The 23,820-nt window shown below is 26.3% G+C and overlaps 1 long non-coding RNA gene across 1 annotated transcript; it reads left to right on the top strand.

The window, feature by feature from the left end:
* The first annotated feature begins 1,032 nt into the window (after window positions 1–1,032).
* On the top strand, window positions 1,033–2,075 carry LOC126550056 (uncharacterized). Its single transcript, XR_007604078.1, has 2 exons — window positions 1,033–1,527; window positions 1,854–2,075. It is a non-coding gene; the product is annotated as an uncharacterized LOC126550056 (long non-coding RNA).
* The last annotated feature ends 21,745 nt before the right edge of the window (window positions 2,076–23,820 follow it).

Raw genomic sequence — 23,820 nt, 5'->3', positions numbered from 1 at the left:
ATTGCAAATCCTTTGAGCTGGTTACGCGATGAGCATTGCAGTATGTATGAAAATCCATAGACGGACGGACGGGTATGCCATACAATAATACACATATACAGGAACCAAGGAAATTTAATTTACATCAAAATAGAGAACAATATATAATATTGTATGATAACTGTACCTGCAGTGTAGCGTGTATTATTATATTATATACCTACCAACTGAAAATGTTGCTTGGTAAAAATCGTCTCAAACGCATATTATTATACTACTATAGCATTGTTATTACAGTAATACTGTTGTAATTTAAGTTTAAGGTACTATAATGTACGCTTATTTTGTTAAACACTATACTTGTTTATCTAAATATTAATGTATGGTTCATATTTTATCTATGCAGAAACAATAATTACAATATTTTTATAACTTGTTATTACCTATGTATTTTTTTTTTTTTTAAATTATTTTAAATAATATAAATATCCTTCATAAAGCTACGTTAGTTTTAAAATGTTATAATTCTATTATTTTAATAAATCAAATTTTAACAATTTTAAGTACGTCCATTATACATAGGTAACAAATGTATGTATCTATATATTATATTATGCAAATTAAATGTATATTTTAATTTTTAAATAATTCGATTGATTGAATATTTAAATAATAATTGAATAAATAGTATTGATCTATTTATTATATAAATAATAAGTGATAAAAAAAAAAAAAAAAAAAATGGATTTAGGATATTATTATATCCGTCAGCCTGACTCTCCAAAAGTAAATGTATATATATTTTTTCTTAATTAGTAGCCAAAATGTATTCGTAAATTCAGAATTTATAACCTAAAAATTAAACCTTCAATGATCATTTTATTTTACAGTGAACAAAAGCCTCAACAATAATTTATGATGAACTTCAAACAATGTAATTCAATATAGTTTCCTTCGTTGCCATAGACATATATACTGAGGAGAAATGTAGACAGACTAAAACAAGTTATCCGTTTAATAATATTATAATAAAATTATATCAAGGAGAAACTGCAGTTGAAATCTAGAAAAATCAAGGTTTCAATTGATTTCAATTGGTTACTTCGGTAGTCTCGTTTGTCAAAATCCTTTTTGGAAATTCTTCCAGGATTTGAGAATATTGAATTAAATAAAAAAAGGATCTATAAATATAAAAACGTTACTAAAAAATGGTTCCAGGTTTAATAATAAACCTTTATTCGTACCAGGTCATGATAAAGTTTTATTAAGTAATATATATTCTGCGGAATCGTTATTATCTGTTTTAGCTGTTGCTATGGCAGAAAGTAAACACTACCGTCAATTTTTACCCAACATAATAAATAAAACTACTAAATTTGTATCAGAAATGATTGGTAATAGATTCACTAAAGAGATCTACAAAAATAGAATTTATTTGCTGGTTCTTAATTTCATAAATCGAAAAAAACAGTTGATTAGATATATTATTTTATTTGATAAAGAAAACACAGCAGCTTCTATGTGTCAACAATTGTCTTCATTTCAACGGTTTGATTGTTTTAAAAATAATTTATGTTTTAATCAGGAAAGAAAATATATAGGAACTATAATTTTTTTTCTTGCTATTGATGGCATTTTAAATTGATGCAATTTACTCACAACAGATGTATTTTTTTATGCCTTCAACAAATTAACTATAAGTGTATCTACAGACTACACGTATTAATTGAAACAGTAGAAGTGGAGTTACATAAATATTATTTTCAGAGTTTTGCCATCAACTAGTTTAAACAATATTGCAAATATTGCAATATTCCATAAAATAAAGCACATTGTATTAATTTTGAATTAAAAGAGGTGTTATACTGTTATAGTATTCAGTGATTCTACAAATATTTACAACAATTCAATAGTCACTGCTTTTGTTTGAGGTCAAATGATATTTGGGAATGTTACGATCACACAAAATATCAAATTTCCAGGAAAAATGAAAAACGAAAAGTAAATGTACAGAAAAATTCTTAAATTAAAAGTATGGAAATTTGAAATTTGTTTATAGTCAAAATAAACGATGAGTGTACATTAATCATGAAAAAGTTGGTTTTAAATTATTTGACATTCTAAACTTTTTAGTTATAAAACAAAATTCATATTTAAAATAATCTTAAGTGGGTATTACTTATTGAATAAAGATAATTAATGTTACTATGTATATTAAGAAACTAATAGACTTGAGGAAGTGAATATTGAATTTGATAGTTTGGTAAAAATAATTTAAAAAAAAAAAAAAAATGATAAATAGCGTACTAATTTATAGTTTGGTTTGAAATTTAAATTTTGAATTCGAGATGCTAAGCTAACAGATCTGGTTATTATAGATTTTGTTATATAATATGAATATTGACTACATTATATACATGTGCTATAATAAAAATTATTAACTCAAAAATTAGAACTATCAGTATTTATTCAGTTATAACTTATACCTAAATTATATACTAAATTTGTTTAAAGTAGTTACATTTTAACTTATATAAATAATATGATTTTATGTTACATTTCTTTTTTTGCAAATTATTAATTTATTTTTGATTATTAATTTCACTATACATTTCAATATAAGTTATACAATTATCTAATTAAAAATGAATACATCTATAAATCATTGTAATAGTCAATCAATATTTTATCAATCTAAATATTTGTTTTTATTCAAGTTTTGATCTTTTTTTTCTCGGCTATGAGATTATTTATTCTTCAAACAGAATTCTGTTGTGTATATTTAAAAAAAATATAAAAGTTACAAAAACCCAAATGAAAATTGTATGAAAAGGACGTAATGAAAAAGTTCTCGGATTGTTTTCTTAAGTTTCATAAAGTGATCTACATTTTGGTTAGCTTTAGGAAAAGGATTTATTTCTGATTAAAATTTTAACTGCATGTCGGTTCTTTGATTTTCATTTGTTATTATTTATCTTAATGGAGTATCTATTTCCGAGAAAATTCATTATGCAAAGTGTCGTAAAAGAATATTGTAGATTCTTCACTAGTTTTAAACGAAAAACAGATACGTTAAATATGAATAATATTTGGTTTTCATTTTACGACATTTAAATAATATTATAATGGTAAATTATTTAATACTATTTTAATTTAGTTTTTATTACAATAATGTATGTAGCTTATTTTTAATATTTTAAATTATAAGTAGAGTGATGAACGACGAACGTATATTCATTTTTCAACGGTGTGTGTTTTTTGTTTGTTATCACTTTTGGAGGAGTAAAAACCATTTAGTCGGTTTTTAACTTGTATATCTTATTTTACTTAATAATAGGCAAAACAAAAACTAAAATAAATATGGAAAAACACAAATGTTGACGCAAAGCTAATTTTTAACGAAATTGGTTTTATTATTTGGTTGTTATTATTTTTTATTAATGATACACAAGGCCACCCGTAGAAATTGTTTACCATGGGTGGGAGGGGGCACCTTTGTTGATACACTCATACGTAAAAAACAAATGTTAATTAAATTATAATATTTATTATTGCATAATATTTTGTAAATTGTAAAATTATAATACACCATGGGCGTAAGTAAGGGGGGCTTTTGATGTCCAAACACCCACTGAAATCAAAGATAAAACAATTTTAAAATAAATATCGTGATATTATGAATTAAATTAAATTTTATATTTCTAGACCAAAACCCCTCAGAAGATATTTTCTACCTACGTCCATGTAATACACTACCTAGCTGTTACCCACGTGCTCTGCCTCAGTGGATAGTTGTTTACAAATTGTAGGGCTGTTTCTTTGTCTTATAGTTATTTTAATCATAAAATGCTATAAAGTGTACATAACTTATCTTATGGCTTATACCTACTCAAAATAATAATAATTTAAGGTATTTATGAATTATTATAAATATATTTATAGATAATAAAAACAATTTTTTTTTCACATTTATATCATTATTCTTACACCAGGAAAATATATTATTTAATAATATTATAACGTCGTTAAATTAATAACAATAATAATGATTTTAAATAATAACATTGGGCATGCTATTCTGTAGGTTTTCGTATCATACAACCAATCAGCGCGCTACTGACTTACTATACTTCTATTCTATTGGTTATTATTATTATTATTGGATGCGTTTTAACCTATTTAACTACTTGAGTCTCAATAATAAGAACGTCAGTCGTAGTTAGAAGTGTTAGAACGCAGTTAAAACCCCTCAGGCCCGTTCAAAACACCGAGTCGTTGTCAAATATCATATACATCGATAATAATAATTGATTCATTGTCGATTCTATATACACATTTTGAGTTGAGTCAGAGCGATTACTTAACCAGGTACGCTTTAAACAATTATTTTAATATATTATAATATATAATAATATATATACACGAAAATTAAAATTTTACAGGAGAAACACAAAACTTATTTTGTATAGCTATGTTTCCTTTTCGAAATAAATAAATTAAAGATAGTCACGCTAACTGTTACTATAGGAACACGTAGATATGTTTCGTTTTTACACCAAATAGTGGGCTCAGATATTAATAACATATTTTTGTAAAAATCTGAAAATTTCAAAATATTGGACATGTTCCTTGACAAAAGTGGTACTAAAATCTGCACCAAACTGTGAGGTATAACAGTAAAACATTTGGTGACGATACGTTGAATGCTGTGAATTTGTATACGAGACAAATAATTGAGACTTGTTTTTATAGTACCTATAGATAATAGGAAAATAATAATATTTTAAAAGTTATTATTTAACTTGCAGTATAAAATTTGATTGATTTGAATTTTGTTGATTACAATTATAAATCGTAATAATATGTCATTGAAGTTTTGAAACAAAGTTTTTTTTATAAAAATATAAGAAATAATAATATAAAGAATATAATATAATTTTGTATGCTAGAAACCAGATTTTACTAAGCTTATTTTTTTGAATGGTGAAAATAAAATCACTATGGAATAAATCTTAGAATCTTTGATCTGAAATCAATAAAAGCTATTTAAAGCAGATGAGCGGTCAATTGACAAAATGTGAAAAATATTGGTTGAGTGGTCAATCGTATAAGAGGACCATCCCTGTAACGATAACAACTCCGGCAAGCAATTTCACGGACTTGACTTTTGGTTCTAAAAATGCCCTTTTCGTTTACAATGAAGCTTTTTCATATGGTCTTCGGATTTAGCAGGACTGAAAACAATAAAGTTTTTCAAGACTAATATTACAGTGGACTTAGTTAATCGATATATAAGAAAAAAACAAATAATAACACGTTAGTACCAAAAACGTTTACCATTAATATTTTACCATCTTATATGATAAATTAGTTTTTTTTTCAATGTGACTTACTTTCAAATGAACAATTATTTTAATGAATAAGCTATACATTTGAATAGGTTATTTGATGTTATTTACTAAACATTTATAAAACTATTTTATTTTATTTTGGATTTGAAAAAAAAATATTGTATGAAATAAAAATAATTATAGTTATAAAATAAGAATGGTTATTAAAATGCATAAATCATTAAAAAAACAAAACCTTTCAAACGTTATACCTCCTACCTCGTTATAACTTTTGCTTTAATCAGGTTTAAGAATTTTACTTAAAAATGCCTATACAATAATTTTTGTGTTTTTAAATTAAATAATCAAATATCTACATGTTTTACGAATATAACTTAAAATATATGTAAATAAATTTATATATGAATTTTTAAGTATAATATTTTACATAATCATAAAATTAACTAGAGCACTAGGTACTAAATTTTGAGTGTAGAATCGTGGTTACCTTGCTTTATTCTTTCTAATAAATGTAGTGATAAACGTAAATATGTAACATTATTTAAAAATGATACACTTTTCAATTAAAAGTTTAGTGAGGTAAGCTTGTATAGTACGACATTTATAATGAAGTCTAACATATTAAAATACAATATTTTTGACACTTATAATACATTACTAGATATTAAATATAATTTTACAGTTGTTTAGCTATGGGTTGCTCTTAACAAAAATGAAAACGTATTGATATTTTTCTAGAGAATACCTGTTATATTAATACATTACAGGCTTCAATAGGAAGTAGGTAGAAAGTAAAGTTTTTTAGGCGTCTAGGTATAATAAATTAGAATATATTTATGATATAGGTATATTTTATAAAGTAAGAAAAATTGACAGATGAATAGAAAAAAAAAAGAAAATTCTAACGTGTACAATGTACATAATATAGTTCAAGAGTGTTCCATAATATATATACAACGTATATAATATATTTTATAAACATATTATTGAAGAGCGTTATTCAAAGGTTATCATAGTATACTAAATAGCGAGTATTGTGAGTAAGTAAAACGCAGTCTGAAATACTGTTTACTTCGGAACGAGTTGTACATAATATAATATACAAGAAAAGGCAAAAATATTTCATTGCGAGTTTCTTATCTTCCCGCCGCCGCACCATGTGTAGTCAATGTTTACAGCTTCTTTGTAAATATAAAAAAGGTAATCCCAATGACGATGAAGCTTTGGGTCCCTGACAATGGCAGCCAATCAGTATGTTCAGTCTAGGCGCGCGTTGTCAAAGTTAAGACGACATCACAAAAGAAGACGGTGGCCTGACAATTTAAAACATTATAATCAAACACCGGAAATTCCGCAGAACAATCTTTGATTGTCTAGTCAATTTGAAGCGGTATTGTTCGCTTACAGGTAAAATATAAATTACAAATATATAAACGTACTTACCTAGCTATGTTTGTTATTTACAAGTCTAACGTCTCATATTTTATTTTATTTTCTTTATTGCTATACTTGTTTTTTTTTTGTTTTCAAAAAACATACTAATCCACGATAAGTATTAAGACTTTGGCATGGATATCAATTTTATAAATAAATGTAAAATAATATTAAACAGAGCATACTATATTTAATATTAATAATTCACGGTCGTTTTCATTATCTATGTATTGTAAATGCCTATTTCTTGTTATTGAGATAATATTGTACTCAATTTCATTTATAGAAATATGTAATGATAGTCGATTTAAAATATTTATTAATGCATAAATTATACGAAAATACAACTAGACAATATATTATTTTATTATATTTACTCAATACGTAAATTATTTAAAAAAGAAATTGTAAACTTAAAAAAATAGAACTAAAATAGGTACATGTAGCTGTCTTAGATGAAGCTGAATTAACTATACAAATACAATGTTTTATTAAAATTGTATTCTTACGTAATATCATGGATTTTATACACACTATTTTAAAACCAATGAGATAACTTTCAATTAGAATATTCATATACATTATACATAGTTTGATAAAAATTTAGATTATCTTATTAATTTCTGTAAATAATCTAATAATCAAACTGTAAATTTTAAACTTATTTGTAAAACTTCGTTAGATATTTTACTACTACAATTTGTGTAACAGAATTTAATATTCCAAATCTTCAGCGAAAGAATAAAATTATTTTTCATACATTGTTCATAGTGAAAAAATTATTTCTGCAGAAAATTGATTAGATTTAAGAATAAGTTGTTAAACTAACAGCAATAAGAATATCGTCGACGCTTTTAAAAAAAAGAAAAATTATAATAAAAATGAGATCTCAATTTTCTTTACTGTTCTTAAAAGTTTTTACTTAAATTAAATATTTTATTCAAACGGATGATTTTTTTAAAAATACATAATAATATTATATTTTACAACACCAGTTTTTTTTTCATAATAGAAGTTGACATTTACTTGTAATATTATTTTGAAAAGTTTTAAATTGTAGATCCTAACTAAATGTTTAATTCTAAACACATGACTATACTTATTATTTTGTCATTTAAATTGCGTTAGTTATTTTGTCCTCATTTTTAGTGCATGTATTTTCGGAGCTCGGAAACCCATCATTAAGCTTAGAGCTTTTATCAAAAGGGTACAGACTAAGAGACTGAATTGTAATATCCGTATAAATATAAAGCTACTATGGCTTATTTTAAAACTTTCACTTGCAGAATGTAAAATTCAGTAAATAATATAGGTAGGTAGGTACAAAACATTTAAATATAATTTTTAGATTTATATTACTCCTATAATATTATTGAAATTCAAATTAATTTAATTCAAATTTATATTTTTGTAGATTATGATCTATTAAAAATATATAATATTACTGTCTAGTTTTTACCGAACATAGTAATTTATTATTAATAAACATATATAATTAGAGGTACAATAATTGTAATAGACACTAATATAGGTTATATTGACATATAATAGTATTATATTATATATTTTTTAATTTAATGCAAGTACGTACAATTTTTTGTTTATTATTAAAAACTGACAAAAAATTATGGAAATACATACAAAATCCTATAAATGATTCTTACCGGAACACTGTTTAATTTTAAAAGTTCAATATTTTATTTTGATCAGATTAAACAATATCTGTTTTCAAGTATCTGAATGATATAATATACATAATTAGATTTCGAAAATAGCATATATAACTTCATATGTATCCATGACTTCCACATGAGTAAAACCAATTGAATTTCTTATGTTTAATCTGAACTGTAGTATCTATATATTACACAACGGTGGATAAGTACGCGCTACAGCGAATATGCCATTGGACAGTCAAATTGATTGAAACTGAGGATACTGACTGGGTCTATTGGGGGTTACATAAGCAGTGTAATATACGTAATCCCGTGCCATAGAAGGTATTTTCATTTTCCACCGCGGTATTATAGACGAACAGTGAAAAAGTTTTAAAAAGAAGCTACTTTTCCACTGGATATTTTTATCCTAGAAGCTGGCGAATAAGTAATGTTATTAGGCCAACAATTTCTAATCCGGTCCCCGGCGATGAAACTTCTGTAATTGGTAAACGGCACGAAACGGGCTATGTCACGGATTGGCGGGCAAGAAGGGTCAAAGGAGAAGGCAATCTCCAGTTTCCATTATATTCAGACTCTTTTTCTACGGTCGTTTTTAATACAATCACAGTGTGCTTCTTGATTAAATACTAGATATAGCACCGAATAGGAGTCTAAAGCACTCGAATTTTAGCTATTTTCACTCTAAATACCAACGCATAAAATCCCTGTACTCCAAATTTTGAGCAGAATCGTTGTAAACTAAATTTGATCTGCGGATATTAACCTTGTTTGAAGTTTTAAAGATTATAAATACTATGCGATTTATATGAATGTATCTGTATTCACAAATTATAAATATTTTATCCTATTATATAAGCTGATGTTTTTGCAATTTAATAAAATTGTTTTTCCTCTCTGATCCAGCACGTAAAACATAGCAAAATGAAAAATTTCATCTAACATAACCAATCTTGTGTTATTAGCTCTGATATTATGATAATTGGCCTTTTAAAAATAAAGTCAAGAACAATATAAATGTATTTGATCGTTGAGTTGATTTTACCAACTATGTTAAGAATAGATTAGAGAAAGAAAACAAATAGTGCTAGACATTATTGTAATATACATTTATTAAAAGTTAATTATTAACAAAGATATTTAAAAAAAAAAAAAACATTTAAAAACCATTTGATTTTTCAATTTAAAATAAGATAATTATTCATAATATAAAATACTTAAATAGAAAATAGTAAATACATAAAATATAAGTATAACAAATATGAATACTTAAAATATAAAAGTATAATAATACAATTTACTTACTAAAAAATATTATGATATAAAAATTAATTTTTAGTTATTCATTATTTAAATCCTGTATGCATGTGTACCTACCATTGAAATTTACATTATTTTAAATGCTTAAATGGTGCCTATAAGCTATCATAATATTTTTGAAAAGACTAAGCAAATGTTCTATCCTGAACAATGTATTATATTGTTACTAGTTTGAGGCGTGAATATCCAAAGGAAAAAATACACATTTTTAGAATGATGACTGTTAGGTAATCAATATTGATATATTATCGATTATTAGAAAATTAATAGCACACATGATCTTTTTCGTAATAAAATGTTGAGTTTTATTTTTGAAACAATAGCTTACAAAATTTTTCAATCTTATTTCTAAATTTACTCTTATCAATAAAACGTTTGAAAATATTAGAAACTATTGAAAAGTATAAAAATATATTATTATAACAAAATTATACGTAAAATCAAGTTGCTGTCATTTTAATAAAAAACGATTTAAATTGTGAACGTTTCTTATAGATTATTATTCAAAATATTTTATTCAATTAAAAATAGACATTTGCATATAAATTCAGCCGTAAGCTTAATAATATAATAAATTATCATAGTATTTGACGTCAAGATTGCCGAGATATTTGCGCCACCGTGGAAATAGTGGTTAAATGTTCCATAACGCACATAATATTTGTGATGGAAATTTGCACTATTAATAACTGCGACGCCGTATTATTATTATAATGAGCTGGTGTATCGAAAGTAGGTCTGGTTCCGCGTGAATGCGACTTTTCGATCGGCGGAGTGCAACTAGGGAAAATTAAACCTTTAACTCTTTGCAGGCGTCATCCAATCTTCCGGGTGGCCGATTTCATTTCACGCAGATTTTTATATTAAACGCGGTGCTGTATATGCGGTGTGGTGATACCGGATTTTTTGCACGCTTCTGCCCGTATATACGATAACGACGACGTTTAATTTTCCGGGCTCTAGTCGGCAAATAATGACTATCCACCATGTATATAAGAGTATAATATGTATATAACGTATAGTACAGTATATATATATATATATATATATATAGGTTCTCGTCGATTTTTTCTTCTCCTACCGCTTATATTTTTTTTTTTTTTTTTTGAAAAATCGTCTTTGAAAATTCGCTTTTGCCACTCGAACGACCGGAAAACGTGCTAGCCCTGGTACCGGTAATGAACCTTGTAACCCGCTTAACGATTGCCGGCACGTACGAAGCTATGTTATTTTTATTCCGCGCGAAAAGTTCGGCGGCGCGCACATCACTGCACGCGGCCAGAGACAATACGCGTGCACTTCCGCGGCGGTGGCGGGTGAGCATGAGAGTTCGACAACAGCCGTTAAAATTTCGAATTTAATGGCCTGGAATCCAATGAAACGCGTACCTCCATAATAATGTAGATGGGCTACCGCATCGCCAGACGACTTATGGTTGTGGTCAACCCGCCAACACTCAGCCGTATTGATATGGGACCGGCGCGAGGCCGCGGTCGTACCCGACACCATATAAGACACTGTTCAGTGATTACTGCAGGTGTTCTATGTACAAACGCGTAAAAAAAGCACCTAAAATAATATTAATATGGATAAATCAAAAAACGCCTATACCGTCGTCGCAGTACATACACGCATAAATTAAAAAATAATATGCCGTGCTCAATGTGTTTATCATATCGCTTAACTGGCGTAGGGAAATAAACATACGAGTTGTGTGTTCAACTATTTAACCTATACTATCATCGTATAATTTATACAGTTCAGCGATATAAGTCAAAATACAAATTGTTCGTACAAAATACCTACCTTAACCCGCCGGCGGCGTCGTACTTTTATAAGTAGAATACCACCCATACTATATACCTACGTGTTATATTCTATTCTATTTTACACGTATAAAGAGTTCGATTTCGACGAAAGCTTCTCCTTAAATCGAGTTACTCCGTATTATGTATCGGTGCAGAGTCGACAATTTAATGTTTGTAAATATATATACCTATATATACATGTATGTCGGTGTTCAAAAAATTCAATTACAATCAAGATGCTTAAATTAATATATTATTAATATTGGTATATAATATGGTATTTAACTAGGTATTTTATGTTAAGAGTGGGTATTAAATTTCCTATGCTACCATATAACATAATGCTTCGGCATACTGATAGCGTATGTGTTGAGAAAGGTCTAAAAGTTTTATGTGTAACCCTCTTATTATAATACTGCTGCACACTCGGTGTCGTAGTTTTTTCCTTTTTATTTTTTTATTTAAATTTTAAACTCTATGATCAGGTAAAAATTTGAATTATTAAGTGCCACCAGGGGCTGCCAGAACCTTTTTTAGCGACCGCAAATCATAATTAAAACCACGGTAAGGTAGCCGTCCCGGTTACATCCTGGGCGGAAATTCAAAACCCGTGTAAGTTAACCGCCTTCCAGTAGTAAACTTCCGAATTGAGCTGACCCCCGCGGAAATGCACAGCGAAAGATTCATTCAAAATGCTTTGGCTATCCCGTTGTGTACGGGGTACTACGTTTCTGACCCACGTCTCACCCAATAGTCCTCTTACACGTATATATTGTATGTAAGGGGCGATAACATCAACTGAAATGGATTTTACGGTCGACGTATAGGGGAAGCTCAGGATTAATAACATTAACCTAAATAGTGGAACGATTTTCATACTTGCAATCATAAATGTATATTTTGATGATCTTAGTCCCACAGTCATTTGCATACCGACCGGTATTATGATTGAATTACCGACACATTGTGTAATACCATCTTGCATTAATCAGCCTGACGCTTATAAACATCACGCAAAGAATCCAAGTGAAATAATTTATCAAATGCACTGGTCTGTAAATTCCCAAAGAATATCGCCAGAGAGATTTTAAAAAAAATGTAACAGTATTTTTTTATGATGACAGCTAACAATATCTAATCATTAAAAATGTATAAAACAATACTTTAATTATTGGTTAAAAATTCTACATTAAATTACATACATCATGAACCATTTTATTTTTAGATAAGTTTGTATATGAAAAACTATAACTAACTATACTTTACAGTAGTTGTCAAATTTGTAATACATGCCTTTTGTCAGAAATACTGTATTTTAATTTAGGAATTCATTTTTTTTTTTATTAAAAATGTAGTATAATGAATTATTATAATGTGTTATTACACCTTAATTTTACTGTTGTTCACTACTATAAGTCATTTACTGGCGTAAAAGAGAATTTGATACAAGAAGTAGTGATATATATGTATATAGAATAAAATAAGTCTAAATAGTTTTAAAACTGTACCTATAGTATATAGAACCCAATAATTTATCTATTAGCAGTGTTTCAAGTATCTAAATAAATATTTTTTTAATTACCTACTACCTACTGAGTTGTTATTTTAAAACTATATTATACTAATTTAATTTTTTCATCATTTAAATTTCAAATGTTTTCAACAAAAAAAGAATGTGTATTTTTTATAGCTTTAACTTGCTTTAAGAACTTTATAAATCTTGAATTACATTTTCAAAGTTTTTGACCATTTTAAACATTTTTTATTAATATTTATGGGTAAATAATTTAAAAATATGTTAATGTCTATAAATAGCTTAAAATTAGTCTAAGTATTTAAAAATAATTGCATTGTATATAAGAAACAATAAATTATTTAAGAGTAGTAGAAAGTTTCAAACTTTTTCAATAAATATAATTTGAATTATAATAAATTAACAATAATCATTTAAAAAAAAATTCATTACAGTTTATTTGTCATTTGATTAAATATTCTTTATAACATTTTGATTTCAAGCATTTTTCTAGTGATCATCCAACAAGTCGAAGAGTGAAATGTTTTTACATCTCTCAAAAATAAAAAAATAAATTAATAATAATACAAATATTATGAAAAATAACACAATATATTAATGTTAAACAAAATAATCAATCTTAATTAAGCTTCATAATTAATTTTAAAATGTTTTTAGATTTTTATTTTTTTTTAAGCATAGGTACATATATATTTTTTATTTTAAAATATTACAAATTAATCAAGGATAAGACTTGACCTTACTAATATAAGTATGGTGCATGTATAGAAATTTAGATTTGTTGATTTATTAATCTATTATAAATAATTAAATAATACTATGAGTAGAATTTTATTAATTTGATTTAATATATTTCATTTTTAGTTATTACTTATGTTTTTGGAATAATTTTGTAAAATACTTTATGAAAATGATTTCTCCTGGATAACTGATTGTTTATTATTTTTCGTGGTTCAAGTTTTCTTGGCACAATTGAACACAGCACGTGTGAAGTTACTTTGAGATGTATAATCATTGTTAAGTGAAGGTGTAGTTGCAACTGGCGATAAGGGTAGGGAAACGACTCCAGATGGCGGTTAGATGGGGTAAGATAAAGAAGAAGAATATAAGGAGACTTTATTCAGATTAGTATTTTGAACAAACTTTTGTATGGGAAGACAATTTCCCACTGTAAAATGCTGTTCGTAGGCGTCATCTGCTATATAGCCACGGGGAATATAAAACTTGCTAGTTAAGCCTTCTTAACATCCATATATTTCTACCGTTATCATACTAAATAATTCTACCTATAATTTATATATATTTTGAAATAATTCATAGTAAAATATATAGATTAGCTGATGTATTTTGATAATAATGTTTTTTCTCTAAATTACATTTATTTTTAATGTATGATTACATATTTTATAATATGATCGTTATATGTTTTTAAATGTTATATTTTTTTATAATGTAATTAAGACTAGTAAGTATATTATAAAAATCTAGAAAGCAGAAACTCGAGAAATTAAAACTATTATCTGCTGTCTGTATTTTAGGTTAATGTAAAATGTATTTACTTTTAAATTCGCAGTAATAAAACGCAAATAAATCTTATTACTTATATCATTACCAGTATTTAAATAAAAAATAAAACATAAAGTATTATTATCATAACATAAAAAAAAATAATAATTTTAAACAAGGCACCTACATTAGATCATTAAAAAAAAAAAATCAGTTATTATTATATTATTTCAATAAAACACTAAAAACTATACGGTATTATATTATTTTCACGATAAATATGTCTTCACAGTTTTTTTTTACCACAAATTTGGTTTCATGGTATTTTTATAGTAACTAAAACATAATAAGTTATTTTAAATTAAATATTTTAAAATATTTATAAATATTAAAAACTAGCATATTACAATAAAAAAAATCCTATGGTCGTTTCATACCACATATAGTTGATATATGACTTGTAGTCCATCTTGCATAACCAAGATGTATTATAGCGTTCTTATCCAATTTGACCTCATCCGTCACCATCACATTTCATTCTAATTCCTTTTATCCCTTTACTTCTTGATATATTTTTTTCATCTAGGGTTTAGAGTTATGCGCATTCTATATGTTTTATTAACTATTAAAATCAAGATAAAAATTTAATATTATATATTATATTTAAAATTATTGGCACTGAAAAAAAAAAATAGTGAGGAAAATGTAAGAAGAAGCGTCTAAATTATATGTTTAATCCTGGATTCAACATTAGGGTCAGTTGATAAGTTATTTGAAATAATTTTATAAAAACTTTATTTGGTTATTAGAGGCATAAACGATGTAACGCTCAACGAGTAAGAGTGGTTATATATTATTAGTGAACGTATAATAATTATAGTTTACAGACTACAGGGCATAATACAATTGTTTTTTCCTACTCGATATTTTAAATTATATTTTACGTGTATGTCATGAGTAATGACTATCATTGAATAAAATACGCCGATATCAGCATTAAATCACCAATAAATCTGGACTCCAGCAATGACAACAAATTTAACGTCCGGTGTTCGTATTTACACAGTTTGAGCGTACATAAATCGGATTAATCGCGATCATAGTATTTATGCAGCAGATACCAATCCTGGACATATTTCGGAATCCGATACTGTTGGCAAATAGACGGAATAGGATGCAAATACAATGAAAATGCGATAAATCATAATACGGCATGGGAGCTAATCGACATTAGGTTGGCGGGGAGGGGGAAGGGAAATGGTGAAGTGAGAGGGGAGTTTTGCCGGGATATAAAACAAATCCCGAGTGACATTTTACAAGGTATTTTTTCGTTTGCTCGTTTTCGCAGTGTCTATGAGGGCGATAAAAAATATAGAGGAAAAAATATGTGTAAGGCGAAATAATGAAAACACCTTATACCAACACAGGTAGATATAGGACGGTATATAGGGTGATGGCAAATCCTCTTACCGGCAGTGGGGTGCGTCACTAGTGGCGGGGAGAGGTCTCGATAATACAAGTCCCTCACCCGACACAGTTTAAATTGTCAATCGCAGCTGCTGGTACTCTACGCGTATACATCAGGACGGAATGAAATTTTACCTCTGCCTCATATACGCGCACATAACACACACACACACACACACACATACACGTCATTTTAGATATTTTCAACCGCCGTCTCGGATGGAGAGAAAAAATATATTTTATATTATGTATATATTTATATACATAGTACCTATACATACATGTATGTATTTGTGCGTGAATACGTGCATACGTGCGTGCCCGTGTTGTGTGTGTGCATCAGTGTCTGTGCGAAAAACACAATGAATTCAATTCCGGACTATTCAGCGACTCAAAATGGGTATAAAGTTTATTTTTTTCCTCTGCAAAGTAATTTAAGTCCTATATGTATTTTTCTCGTATTATTATTATTATTATTATGATTATTATTACTTTTCAATGACATATTACTTGAACCTTAAGGTGCGTGCCCGCTGCCAGTGACGGTCATACATATAATTGAAAGGAAACGCAATGTATGAAACATACGGAATCTAAAGAAAATGCCATAATCGACCGCATATACGTATACTGGCGAAAAAAAAGATTCTTTATTTCTTTTGCCGGGAAATTGTAAAAAGAAAGCCACACGAGGAAACCCGCATCGAGTCTTTTATCTAGATACGTAATCCTATATTGAATATAATTGACTGCAGTCGACGTTGAAAGCGCGTTTTCAAATCATTCCAGTACGAATATAATAAAAGTCGAATACACGTAAATTTATCCAATTCGTGTAAGTATATACTATATAGTAGGTATTATTATAGTCGGGTATTGAATACCTAGATATTTTAAAAGGATAAAACATATCATATTAATTGTTATTATTATGAAAATTGTATAATATAATTTTGATTTACAATTTTTTTATTATATTAAAAATACTTAATTATATATATTTTATACAAAATATATTTTAATTAATCAAATATGAATACAGGTGTTTCCTTTTATATAGGTACCTTATAATATCATTTGCCATTTGAATACATTTGGGTATCAAATAATATTTTATTAAATAAATTATTATAAGTTTTATGGAACACAATTTTAAATAAGGAATTTTTGAATTGTCTAACTGAATGTATAGTTTTATAATGTTAAAGTAAAATTCATAATAATAAATATAATACAAAGACAATTCTTTTTATTAACATTTTAAGTTCAAATTTGGACGAAGTGACTTATTTAAAGAAATATAACGATGTTAATTATTTGTTTTAATTTCAAACTTTCACGCATGTTGTATTATTATTTTAAATTTTACTATGCGCGATAAGATTATTGCTTTATTTTAAGATATTATTGTTAATTTATACTTTGAATCTATTTTTAATGTTATACGGTATGTACAGAAAGCTATTAATACATTTTGAGTTGCATTAGTTGATATAATATGATAAAAAAATATATTTTAATTAATCAAATATGAATACAGGTGTTTCCTTTTATATAGGTACCTTATAATATCATTTGCCATTTGAATACATTTGGGTATCAAATAATATTTTATTAAATAAATTATTATAAGTTTTATGGAACACAATTTTAAATAAGGAATTTTTGAATTGTCTAACTGAATGTATAGTTTTATAATGTTAAAGTAAAATTCATAATAATAAATATAATACAAAGACAATTCTTTTTATTAACATTTTAAGTTCAAATTTGGACGAAGTGACTTATTTAAAGAAATATAACGATGTTAATTATTTGTTTTAATTTCAAACTTTCACGCATGTTGTATTATTATTTTAAATTTTACTATGCGCGATAAGATTATTGCTTTATTTTAAGATATTATTGTTAATTTATACTTTGAATCTATTTTTAATGTTATACGGTATGTACAGAAAGCTATTAATACATTTTGAGTTGCATTAGTTGATATAATATGATAAAAAAATATATTTTAATTATAATATAATAAATGCATTATTTTAGGAAAAGATTTTATAATCAACCTACTATAGTATTAAAAGTAAAATAAATGAAAAATAGCTATGCATATTAAAGAAACATCATTATACATAGTTAGTAATAATATACATAGGCTGACAGACCGTCTCTGCTCAGAATCGTTTTTCGTATACGAAAATGTATATATATATATATATATATAATATATATTGAATTAAAATTTAATATACCCACAATAGTGACCTACTCAACACCCAATATATAACAAAGTGTACCCACTTATCCATTTTTTTTTTTTTTATGAATGATTAATTTTTTTTCATGGTAAATAGCTTTAAATACAATGTAATTCAAGTTTCCTTTTTATCCTTACTTAAAAATTAATAAAAGTACATGCCATATTAATATATTTCAAAGTATTTAAAATTCAAATTCTTACAAATTTGTTGAAACATGAAAGTATGTAAATTATTTTGTAGATAGTTAACTCCACAAAATATTTAATCATAATGTTACACACATTTTTTTTGAGATTGAAATAAACATTTTTGATTATACTGAATTTTACTTTTTCTACATTTTTCTACAATATGTTGGTAATTAAATAAAAGCTATATAAGTAACAGCAGCTATAATATAAATTATAATATGGAATTAATTTAATTATTTAAAACATCTACGTGAGATTAAACACGGTATATAAAATATATTTTTATTAGTCATTATTTTATATTTCAAATATGATTACATATTAATATAATTATGAGTAAATACTAGTAACTACTAGTTTTATATAGTACGAATATTAAAGTAAATTAAAATAAGTTTAGTATATTATAAACTAATAATTATACTTAACGATTCTCCTATGTACGAGACACGAGTTAGATACTTTTAATGTACTTGCAATTTATTTTTATTATTTTGTACAATATTTAATTATTTATATTCTATGTACTTTTCTTTATATTTATTTTATAGATAAAATCCTTTTTATATTAAATATATTGTCATTAATTTATTTGTATTGTTCATTCAAAATACGATCTATTGGCTTATTATATTTATACATTGGGTATGGTGCGTTTTTATCGAGAAAGTTGGTCACGAACGAGATAGGTATAAAGGTACGTGCAATTGTACAAGTTTCAGTAGTTCAGGACAAGATATAGTTCCATCATTTAAAAGTTCGGACATACGGTAAACGTCCATAAGACTGAGTTTAAAATTCAAACATTTTTAGTTAAAAACCTCTTGAATATTTTTTAAGAAAGTAGAAATAATAAAATTATAATTTTTTTTTTATTATAATTTGATTTGCGTTTATTTCGAATACAATTGTAAGGTATTTTTTAATATTTCAAAATATTCTATAAAATACTGAATATTACCCTTTGACTGTAATATATACATGCATAATACTTAAGGCATGCATGAAAGGTTCATACATGGACCTTTTGATACAAAATGTCATGTAATATAATTCTATAGATACTAAAGGTATTCAATTTAAAATATCCATCAATCTATGGTTGTCAGCGTTGAATGAATACAAAAATATTGTTTATATTACAAGTGTGATATTCTACATAATAATAATATAAGTTCACATTCAATAGAAGATTTAATCTATTTACTAAAATTGAATCAATTAATATAAGCCTCAATTATAGAATATCAATTTTCTATAAAAATAATTACAAAGCATAATATTATTAACAATTTTTTAAAACTACTTTCTTTTTGTTAAAATGATTTTATTACATTATCGGTTACTTTTACCACCAGTAGTATTTCTAATGGTATATAATTTAATTTAATTTTTAATTGTCTGAAAATTATGATGTCTGATTTGTTGTCTTGCAGCTTTATGTTATATTGATCATCCAAAACTGTTAAATGGTGACCAAAATATCACATCTTTTCCATAAGGCCATAAATGATAACAATAATTTTAAAAAAGCTCAAGCTTATAAAACCAAAGTACCAAAGATGCCTGTCCAAAGTCCATTGAACGCATGCTTTTTATTTGTTACAAAACCGATTAATTATTATTGCATTATATGGTTATAAGAATTTTATTTTTAATTGTTCACCACAATACACTGATGATTCAAACATATTATAATATAAATATTTTATACCCAAATATTATTCGTTTTTTAATAGAATAAGATGATTATTCTCGTGGATATCAAGAAAAAAAGAAATTTTATTACGATTTACATTAACGATAAAAGAAAACCGGTGTCAATTTTCTAACGTCTTTTTTTTTACTTTTTTTAACCATACCCATCTATATTTTACGTTATAAAATCATAGACCAGCTCTCACCCCCCCCCCCCCCCCCCCATCTATATTTTATAGCCAAAAACTTGTACAGTGACGCAACAACAGCAAAAAGGACCAATTTAAAATGGTTCTGGATTAATCAAGTTGTCACAGATCGTTAAAAAGCGGCGATCGATATCGACATTGTTTTATTCAACAGTCTTATAACACTTATCAACACGGCTTGATTTATGATTATTATAGAAAAAACAATTTAGATAATTTATCTTCACGAAAATACTCGAATTTTATACGTAATGAATAAATTATTATTATTATTAATCTATATTCTGTTTTCTCCGTCATTTAAAATTAAATCAAAATATTGTAATATTGCTTATATAATTTATAAATTACCATAGCTGTATATAGTACATACCCTTTAATTAGTATTATATATGTGTATATATTATAATTGCGTACATAATACGTTACTGTACTAACATACACAAAAACGAGATTAACAACTGTTACATAGTTTGTCGAACATGAACTATAACTTCGGTTCTCATGTATGACATGTGTAGTAAATAGAAATACAAAAAAAAACCATACGAGGATGACCGATCGGCGAGGTTGAGTACATCGGATATTGTTTTCACTAAAACGGGTTAGTGCAGCAGTGTATGGTGGCAGTGCGGTAGCTTATTATGAATCATCGAGTGGCACTCGAAAAAAAAAAAATTGTTACGAATATCTGGATATCGTCACGTGACCCGCAATGGCAGAAACCGCAGATGGCGGAGGCCATGTGTAAAAATACTATTGTATTGTTATTACTTCCCCGCCCCAAAAAACTTTAGTTGTAATTTGATTAGCATTTAGCGAACCGTTTTAAAATCTGTCATGTGGTGTACGAATAAGGACACGTGTGCTAGCGTTTGCATATAAAATCTTAAAATTCTACTGGTAGAACAGAGTTATGAGAATATTGTTTTTTGAACGACGTATATTCTCATAAAATTAATCACAATAGGTATAATATGCCACATTGAGGGCTATTCGGCGAGCATATTTTAAGTACATTCGGTTGAAAAAATGGACCAATCCGTGCACCTATATTTTATGTATTTATGTAGATTGCTATGGTGAATAATTATTATCCGTATGTAAATATAGCTATTATATTATAGCATGGGCAGCTCAAAATTACCGGAGGGATATTTTTTAGAACTTTAAAATTTAGCGAGTCAGAAAATATAGAAAACAAAAAAAATAAAGTCAATAAAATTTACAATTTACAATCAACATTTACTTTTTATATTTATTTATTTATTTATATTTACGACGTGTAGCGTAGACCAGGAAAAAAAGGTACGTGGACCGTATCCGTTCTGTGGGCCACCATTTACCCATCCCTGTTATATAGTATACCAATGCCTTATTTTGTATATATTATGTAAGTCAAGAGTCATTTCGGATCGACAATGATGATAATATTGCAAAAAACGCATTGCTGACATTTTAACGACGCATACCAGTCACGAACTATGTATAAACTACATATATACACTCAGACGCACTCATAAAAGTACGATTATAAGTTATAACATACAAGTTAATTAACATCATTCGTCATTTTTTTAACGAACTATCTACCTAGTACCTACAGTAATTATATTTTGATTGTTATATTGCAACTAGAAATATAAATTATTATATTAAAATAAAAACTATTTCGTAAAATATTTTTTAATATTCATTTTTAGTTTTCAACAAATTATATCATAAATTTATGCGAATTGTGATTTGATTTTAATTTTCCTAATTGTCAACTCAACAATTACGTATATTCATATTTTGGCAAAATATATTTTAAACATCCAAACGTAGAGAAAATTAAATAGTTAATTAATGTTATTAAAATAATACTGCAATAAATACTTAATAATCACCGTATCAAACTTCACTAGTATTTATGGATCTGCAAGCCCTCCCTTCGCAAACAGTAGGGTATATGTCTACTCAGGATACAAGTATGGTTAATATAAAGTTTCTACATGAACATGTATTAAATAAATATAGTTATAAAACATAATTGATTGAAATTTTACTATTTCATACTGAAATAAAATATTATTATTAAAAGTTATTTACCGTATCAAGAATAGTATTTGAAAATCAACTTACTCCCACTGACAAAATAAAAACTACTGAGTGAGTTATATATATATATAAGTATACATGCATTAATTAAATACCGCTCATTAAAATTTAGAATAAAACCCCTTGAAACTTTTTAAACATTGTCAATAATAATTAGTATCCTGCTGATGAGAATATATACGAAGTATTTGGATTGCAAATCATATTAGGGACAAAAGTTTTTTTTTAAAAATGATGTCCTTTTGACATTTTCATTCACGAGCTTCGCAAATACTTGTCTGTAAAGTTAGAGGATAATGTATAAAACCATTTCTCCTTTCTTATGATCTAAAATATTCGGAATTTTTAAACTTATTATTTGTCATAAAACACACGCTCTAATGTATGAGCTAACCGCATGTAGGGGTTTCGTATGGATTTTCTCGGAATACCGTAATAAACACGTGCCAAGTCTTTTTTTTCATATATGGAAATATACTATGTTAAACCGATCAAATGCACTTCATTCCCTCTTCTAAATTAACCGAGTATTGGCGTCAAATGTAAATCCAATGTGTCAATTACATTTATGTGACTTCCTCTGATTGGATCTCACCCCTTATACAACGTGATTTATATAAAAAAAATGTTATGTAATCAATTTTAAATGCTGCAAGGCAAATATTATAATATTAAAATAGAATAAATAAAAATTCAATTTTTTTTTTTTTATCAATGTTATTTTGTCAATTATTTTGTAAGTACCACACACGTATCCATCATCCACATTTAACTAGATAGGTACATTTATGGGTGTGTCAAAGATTGACTTTAAAATTATCGAATATGAATTTAATTATACATGTGATGAAAAATTGATTCCCACATGATAAAATTAAAATCATAAAATATTTAATTGGATTTAATAAAATATTGATTAAAGTAAATTTGAAACATTCAAAATAGACAGTTACGAGTGTTGAAAATAGGTACTATAAATTGTAAAAAATAATATTTACTACATAAAACATAAAAATTAATAATAGAAATATTATATCGTTAAAGCTTTGATTATGAATAGTTTTTGAATACAGTAAAGTAAATAATATTAATTAAAGATTTGAAAGAGTACCAATAACATTTCATTTCATTTTTAAAAGAAATTAAATAATAACCGCAAAAGAATTTATAATATTTTGTCATCATAGATATTAATAATAGTCACGTACTAATTAAATAAATATTTAGCTTTTTCTTAAATTTATTATTATTTTTTAAAAATGTTATTTATTAAAAATTAGATTCGA

Source organism: Aphis gossypii, chromosome 2 (genome assembly GCF_020184175.1).
Source record: "Aphis gossypii isolate Hap1 chromosome 2, ASM2018417v2, whole genome shotgun sequence".
In the NCBI taxonomy this organism is placed as follows: Eukaryota; Metazoa; Arthropoda; class Insecta; order Hemiptera; family Aphididae; genus Aphis; species Aphis gossypii.
Note: the sequence above shows the minus strand (reverse complement) of the source record. Positions and strands in the feature narration are given on the sequence as shown.